Source organism: Muntiacus reevesi, chromosome 13 (assembly GCF_963930625.1).
Source record: "Muntiacus reevesi chromosome 13, mMunRee1.1, whole genome shotgun sequence".
NCBI classification, from domain to species: Eukaryota; Metazoa; Chordata; class Mammalia; order Artiodactyla; family Cervidae; genus Muntiacus; species Muntiacus reevesi.
The window spans coordinates 18721683-18730115 of NC_089261.1; the positions used below are offsets into that span (position 1 = coordinate 18721683).

At 41.9% G+C, this 8433-nt stretch overlaps 1 non-coding gene across 1 annotated transcript; it reads left to right on the forward strand.

Moving 5' to 3' along the window:
- Positions 1 to 780: 780 nt before the first annotated feature.
- Positions 781 to 887, forward strand: LOC136146234 (U6 spliceosomal RNA). The gene has a single exon (XR_010658952.1). It is a non-coding gene; the product is annotated as a U6 spliceosomal RNA (small nuclear RNA).
- Positions 888 to 8433: the final 7546 nt, after the last annotated feature.

Consider the following 8433-nt stretch of genomic DNA (forward strand, 5'->3'; position numbering starts at 1 on the left):
GGCTGTTACTGGCCGTCTTCTCCCTGTGTATTCTCCTAGTCTTCTCTGTGTGTGTGTCTGTGTCCAAATTTCTTTTTCTGAGGACTTGCCTCATGGTTCAATGGCTATGACTCTGAGCTCCCAATGCAGGGTGCCCAGGTTCAATCCCTTCAACATATGTATTTTGGGAAAAACAATTCAACCCATAGCACGTGTATTTGTTGCGTTACTTAAAAATGAGTAGTAAATTGCTAAATTTTTTAACAGGTGGACTAACAATCATGGCCAACAGTTTAGCCTGGGACTTTTTGTATGTAAATAATGTATGTCCAAGCTCCAGGAGTTGATGATGGACAGGGAAGTCTGGCGTGCTGCAGTCAATGGGGTTGCAAAGAGTCGGACACAACTGAACGACTGAACTGAACCAAATATTTTAAAAATACTAACAGTGCAAAGGATGGCAAGGGGATATAGATACCTACTCCCATACAATCTCACTCCCAGCTGTTGACAGTCTCTTGCATATCCTTCCAGAAACATCTTCTATCATCATGCTTCTTATTTTGCACAAACAGGATTATGTTTTATGTACTGCTCTGCAACTTGCATTTTCACACTGAACAATAAATAAACCATTGTCTTTTTTCAAAGCATTGCATATGTCTTGCACTCCTAACCTCCATCTCAATGCCTGCTTCCAAAGAACTCAACTTGCAAACAAGTTACTTGGAAGCGAATCTCAGACAGCATGTCATTTCACCCATAAATATTTCAATAACTACTACCAAATATCAGGACTTTGTGCTCGCTTCGGCAGCACATATACTAAAATTGGAACGATACAGAGAAGATTAGCATGGCCCCTGCGCAAGGATGACACGCAAATTCGTGAAGCGTTCCATATATTTAAAAAAAAAAAAAAAAAATATCAGGACTTTGTTTTTACTTTTAAACTCAACCACAAACAAACAAATAAAATCAGAGTAAGAACAGAGGTGAAGGTTTGGGGAAGAGAGTTAATTATTCTTTTAATTTTTATTTCTCTTGATGATATTGTAATGCAAATTTGAAACTCTGGAAAACTGAATCAGTAAAGAGCCACTTGTTCCTTATCTGCATTCCTACCATCAAGACAAGCAAGATTTTTCAAGCCCTGAGAATTACTTTGGTGCTCTTCCTTTCTTGGTCTATAAATCGGTGAGGCCAGAGAGAGTGTTCAGACCCTAGGGACTGCTTTCTTATCCTGCAGTGATGGACACTCTAGGGCCAGGAAGAGCAGGCCTCTTCTGTGAGTTGCACAGAGACAACCACTATTCCTCACTGTCCCCAGGTGCTGTCCCCTGGACCTCAGCTTATCTTGTGATGTGAGGTAAATAGCAACTTTACAACACACTCCTCCTCAGAGTAGAGTGCTGTGTTAAGCACTTACCTGCATCATTTCATTGAATCCTGCCCTCAACTATTATCATCCCTATTTTGCATATATACTATTAATAGTTTTACCAAGTCCAAGCTTACACTGCTCTCCCCAGGACAGGTGAATACACTGAGATGAGTTGTTGGGGCAAAGAATAACAATTTTATTCAGAAAGCTAGAAGACCACAGAGATGGTGGACTAGTGGCCCAGAGAACCATCTTGCCATAGTTCGAATTCTTTTATACTAAAATGGGAGGGGGCATGATTAGTTGCAAATTGCTGGAATTTTTTGTTCTTACAGCTGTACACTAGGTTCTGATCACAAAGTTCCTATAAACCTCCAACCAAACAAATGTTATTCTCTTTTCTGCAACTTTTTATCTTTACATGAATGGAAAACTGTTATATACCTTTAAAGGTCAGAACCTTGAGAATGGGCTATCCTATGTACTTCAGCCTATAGGCAACATTCTTTTACAAAAGGTGCAGAGTCAGCATGACTAAGCACAAACCACAGAGCACAATGTTTAGAGCTAAAGGAATAGATTCAATATGGAGTCAGGTTTGTTCTTCTCTGTTACAGTAGCTTCAATTTATTTGTCTATTTGACAAATTTTTACTGAGCATCTTGGACATGGCAGACACTGGATATATAGTGGTGAATCAAGCAGACAAAAATCTCTGCCCATGTGGAGACAGAAAATACACAAAGACATAATACAATGGCAGACAACTGAGAGTGGCATGGAGAAAAACAGAACAGGGTTAAGGGGAGAAAGGGTGATGAAAGAGTTGAGGCTATTTTAGGTAGGTTGGTCAGGAAAGACCTCTGACAAGGTGATAGCTGAACAGAGACTTGAAAGGAGTGAGGAAGCAAATACCTGGGGTAAAGCCTTCTAGCCAAGGAACAGTTTCAGGATGGGAACGTGCTTGGGATGTTTGAGACACAGCAAGGAGGCCAGAGTGGTTGCCAGTGGTGGGGGGCGGGGGACGGGGGGCAGGGGGGGTGCCAGTCTTAGACTAAAGGTGGTGTGATGCAGGGCCTGGCAGCCATGGTATGTCTCAGGCTTATTTATATGAACTCCAAGAGCTGGCAACCCTGTATATCAGGGCTTTTTGTTTTTGCTTGTTTGAGAGCAGGCACACCACTTCCCAGCACACTACGGTTTGTAGGCAACATTCAGGATTTGGATTTTATTCCAGGTTTAACAGGAAGCCATTAGAGGCTTCAGAACAGAGAGAGGCATGATCATACTTCCGTTTCTAAGAGCTGATTCACCTGCTGGGTTGGAGAAGAGACAAGAGCAGAAATAGTTTTAAGTATTTCAGGCCAGGGATGATGGTGGCTTGAACTTGAAAAGGTTGTATTTGGGATGCACTTGGATTTGCTGTAAATGAGGAACATGGAATGTGAGCAAAAGAGGGACAGAGACAATGATGCACCGACGTGTAACGTGGTCTTTCTGTGCTCTGGTTATCCACAGCAGCTTAACAAAACACCCTGAAACCTGGTGACTTAAAACAACGATTCCAATAAAAAGTTAAAAACAGAAAAACAATAGCGATCGTTTACTTAGCTCAGAAATCTGTGATTTGGGCAGAGCTCCATGGGAACAGCTCATCTCTGCTCAGGAGTGCAGAGAGGGGGCTGCTGGAAGAGAAGGGGGCTGGAAGGACTGCTTGATGCTGACTGATGGTGGATACTGGCTGTTAACTAGGACCTCACCTGGGGCAGCAGCCAGAGCACCTACTTGGACCTTCAGCATGTGGCCTTAGCCTCCTCAGGCACAGTGGCAGGGTCCCAAGAGAAAGAGAGGGCCAGGAGTGCCATTCTACCTTTTCCCTGCAGCTTTATCCAGATATTATTGACCTGTAACATAAGCAAGTTTAAGGTATACAATATGAAGATTAGATGCATGTATATGTTGTAAAATGATTACCACCATTAGATGAATACGTCCATCCACTCATGTAATTACTATTTTGTATGTGTATAGTGGTGGCATTTAAGATCTACTATTTTGGAACTTCCCTGGTGGTCCAGTGGCTGGGACTCCACGCTCCCAAAGTGGAGTGGGGTGGGGAGCCCCAGGTTCGATCCCTGGTCAGGGAACTGGATCCCACATGCCACAGCTGAAGATCTTGCATGCTGCAACTAAGACCTGGAATAGCCAAATAAATAAATAAAAATGGGAAAAAAAATTTTTTTAAAGATCTATTCTCTTAACAACTCGTGTGTGATACAGTCTTGTGAATTATAGTCACCATGCTGTATGTTAGATCTCCAGATCTCATTCCTCTTATAGCTGGGAGTTTATAATCCTTGACCAATATCTCTCCATCTCTCCCACCTCCCTCCAGCCCCTAACCACTGTTCTGCTCTCTATTTCTATGAGTTAGGCTTTTGTAGATTTAGCATAAAAGTGAGAATATACAGGATTTGTCTTTCTCTGTCTGATTTACTTCAGGCCAGAAGAGAGTGGGATGGTATATATTACCTTTTGAGACCCAGCCTGGGAAGCCACATAGCATCACTTCCGCTGTAGAGAGTCCCCCCAAACCCAAGGGGGAGGGAACCTAGATTTCATTTTTTGATAGGGGAGAGGTAGGGCTCTAGAAAAGCGAGTTGGACCAGAAATATCTTCACGGCCAACTTCAGAGAATACAACTCACTACCTTATGTTTCGAGTACCATGCTAAGCAGCCCACGTACTTCATTTCATTCAATACTGCACTATCCTCACTTCACAAAACTGAGGCTTACCAATGTCACTTGCTCCAGGCTATTCAACCACTAAGGAGAAAGAGCTGGAGTCTGATTCCAAGTAACAGGGAAGCACTTGATGGAACAGACTTGGAAGTGGCAGAGAATAGCCTCTGGAGCTGAACCCAGAGAGGGGGCAACCAGCAGGGCAGAGCTGGCTGCTCTGAGCCCACTCACAGCCCTTCTGTCTTTCCCAGGGTTAGACTTTGCTTCCCAACTGGCTCTAAGGCCACAGCTCTACAGAAATGTCAGGGCTGTGAAGAGAAGATGAGATTTGAACACTCGTGGGCAAATAAGACCATTTGCTGTGAATCAGGCCCTGGGAGCCTGACCTGGTTTGGTTCAGGAAGGCCTCTAAACCTGGATGCAGCTTCCTTCCTGGGCTGGGTAGGGGCCAGTGCATGGGCAGATGGAAGGACTGGTGGAAAGCTCTTTCAGAAACTGTCAGTGTTTGTTTCAGAGCCTCAGCAAGGGAGCTGGAGGGCCGGGCGTTCCAGGTCACACAGATCTGAGATCCCAGGCTTCCAAGCCAAGCCAGCAGCCCCTTTACCATAATCAATATTTCTGAGAAGAAAAGGCCAGCTCAGGGCAGAAACCAAGATGGGCCCTTGGGACCTCTGGTTTCTCTGCCCAGTGGCCTATCATCACCTTCCGCTGCGGGCAGCCTTCAGTGGTTTTCCAGAATGCTGCTGAGGAAGCAGGGACTTGGGGATGTGATACCAGAAGAACTGCCAGAGTAACACGGTGGGGGCAGGGGTATGTGTGTGTGTGTGCACTGTATTTATTAATTTTTGTTTGTTTGTTTTGTGATTCCCTTTTCTTTTTATTAAAAGAGATCTATCTCTCTCTTTTTTTTTTTGGCCATGCTGCACAGCATGTGGGATCTTAGTTCGCTAGCCAGGGCTTGAACTCGTGCCTCCTGCATTGGAAGTGTGAAATCTTAACCCCTGGAACTCCAGGGAGTCTCTGTATATTTATTGTTTATTAAACCATCTCAGACATAAACATTATCAAAAATTTTCCAAAATCTTGAAACCACCCAAGTGCCTGCTAATAGGTGAATGGATAAACATATTGTTATCTATTCATACTGAGGATATTGCTCAGAAATAAAAAGGAATGGATTACCAACACACACAATATGTACCAGTCTTAAAAGCATGATGTTGAGTGAACGAAACAAGACACAGAAAGAGCCTACTCTGTATGATCCCATTTATCGAAAACTCTAGAAACGACCACTGTAATCTATAATTGCAAATAGGAAATCAGTTATTGCCTGCAACTGGGGTTTAGGCGTGGAGGGAGATTAACTCCAAAAGGAGGAGCGACTTCTCTGGTGGTCCAGTGGTTGAGACTCCACCTTCCAATGCAAGGGGCTCAAGACTCATCCCTGATCTGGAAACTAAGGTCCCACATGCCACAGTGTACCATCAAAATTTTTAAAAAAAGAAGAAAAGAAAAAAAGGGGGAAGACTTGGAGGAACTTTTGGGGGGTGATGGAAATGTTCTCTATCTTATTGGGGAAAAAGCTACATGAGTGTATATATTGATCAAAATTCATTAAACTGTAAACTTAAAATGGTTGTGTTTTATCATATACAGGGTGTACCTCAATGAAGCTGACTTTAAAGACTAATATAACAAACTCCCACATAACCACCTTCCAATACAGGAAACAAAACATCAGAAAAAAAATTGCACCCCCTGGGTACCCCTCCCCAATCACCTCTTTTCTTTTTTCCTTCTCAGTATGATGTGTTTCATGAATGTCTTTATATTTTCACCACGTGGAAACATGTTTCTGAATGTTGTATGTTTCTTTCTCATGTGACTTTATACTTTTACTGCATGGGGTATACTCCTAAACAGCTATATTTCAAAATCAATTTAAAGGATCACAGCTAGCATTTCAATAGTAAGGATAGGAGAGGATTAAAAAATAATCAGAGCATATGACACTTAGTAAGGTAAGGATGTCTTGTGAAATTTTTGTAGAAGTTTTACATCTGTATATATGTGCACTGAGAGTTGAGACATAATATATCTTTCTTACAGCACACTGTGGCCTCCAAAAGTTTGAAAAACACTGTCCTAATATATAACATAATATTATATTTTTTGTCATTTTAAGTTTTATGTAAATAGTATGGTACAGTTCTAATCCTTCCCCAACTGGCATTTGTTTGCTTGCCATTAGCTTCCAGATGTATTCATATTGATACATGCAGCTTAGTTTCCTTCATTTCCATCACTGCATAAACATGCCACAGGTTATTTTTCCATTCTCCCATTACTGGATTTTTTTCTTTTGCCAAATGGAGCATTACCAAAAAATGCTGTCACTATCACCACCATTTCACTTTAGGAAGGACATTGTAATATAAATAAAATTGGAAAGTCCTACTATCAGAGTCAAAGATGATCCTTTTAATGGAATAAATCTGGCTTTATAAAAATGTGCTCGAGGGACTTCCCTAGTGATGCACTGGTCAGGATGTGGAGTTTCACTACTGAGGACCACAAGCCACACACAGCCAAAAAAAAAAAAAATGCATTCCATTTGCCCCCTGGGGGGGTGAGGTTGTTGTTATTTCCTTGTTGATTGTTAGTTTGTTCAGGAAATTAATAAAAACACAATCACCTATACAACAAGCTCTGCTGGGGAGAGGGGGAGGAAGCAAGCAGAACGGAGAAAGGGTTCAAATGGAGTCTCAACTCTAATGCTTTATTCCTTTTGTTAACTAAAAGAAAAAGTCCAAGTTATTCCCACTCTTGTTTCTCTTTGAAATGAATCTTTTGCTTTTATTACTATAACACTGGGATTCGCCTGGGGAGGGATAGGCAAGTGTTGCTTCAATTTTTTGAGGCCTTGTGAGATAAACAAGGCCATTAAAAAAAAAAGTCTAAGTCAAATAGGCCAAATGTTAGTGTTTGTTAACTCTGGAGTGTGAATGGGATAATCTAAGCTTTGGTCTAAGCTTTCAATAGTTTGTTTAAAATGTTTCCATCATCAACAAATATCAGGAAATTTCCAGCAGAGTTAAGACAGCTAAAAGACAGTTTGGTCTTTGCCGCATAAAATCCAGAGCTGCTAGCTTGCAATCCCTCTGTGATGTTGGTGAAGTCATTTGACTTTACTGAGTCTTGTGGCTCTCGTCTGAAAAAAAAAAGGGCTTGGTCAACCCAAATGTCCATCAACGAATAAATGGATAAACAAAATGTGGTCTCTCCATACAATGGATTATGATTCAGCCATTAAAAAAAATGAAGTACTGACACATACTACAGAGTCGATGAACATCAAAAACATGATGCCAAGTGAAAGAAGGCAGACAAAGAAGGTCTCGTGTATAATTCTACTTACATGAAATGTCCAGGATAGGCAAAGACAGAAAGATAGAAAACAGCTGAGTAGTGTCAGGAGCTTGGAGGAAGGAGGAACAGGCAGTGACTGCTAATAGGTACAGGGTTTCTTTTTGTGATGATGAAATTGTTTTGGACCTAGATAGGACTGTGATAGGTAACACAGTCCTAGATAACACTGTGAATGTACTGAACACATAACAGAATTGTACACTGTAAAATGGTTAGTTTTATGTTATGTGAGTTTCATCTCAATTCAAAAAGCAGGGGGAGAGCTTGTTCCTCCAAGAATTATTGAGGATGAAATTAAAAGGACACACGTGCAAAGCTCCTAGCACTGTACCTCCATCATTGTTCAGAGCCATCTCTCCCATAGTGGGTAAGGTGAGGCTGGGCTGATTAAGCTTGTATCACCTACTCAGTCAAGTTAGTGGCTTGCTCAAGGCCACACAATGAGTCATGTGTGGACTCTGCACTAGAACTTGACTTTTCCGACCTGTGAGTACTGAGCAAGTTGTCTCCATGCTGCTTCTCCTACTTTACACAAAAATGGTACTTTACTGTTTAGAAAATATTTTTCCCCATGTGGTTTTCTAACACCCCTGACTTCAGAGGTTCAGTGTGGCAGAGTGCTTAAAGGGTTTGGCCCCTGAGCTGGGCAAATTTGGGTTCAAAACCAGGTTCTGTCAATTCTTAGCTGTGGGTCTTCAGGCAGTCACCTCTCTGAACCTTGTTTTCCCTATCTATTTATGAAGAACAATGACTTACCCTGTGCATTAAGTGAAAATAAAGCTGGAAGATACACAGCTGAAGCAAGAGTTAGGTCAATGCCTAGCACATAGTAAACTCTGAACTGTTGTTTAGTTGCCAAGGGGTGTCCGACTCTTTTGGGACCCCATGGACTGT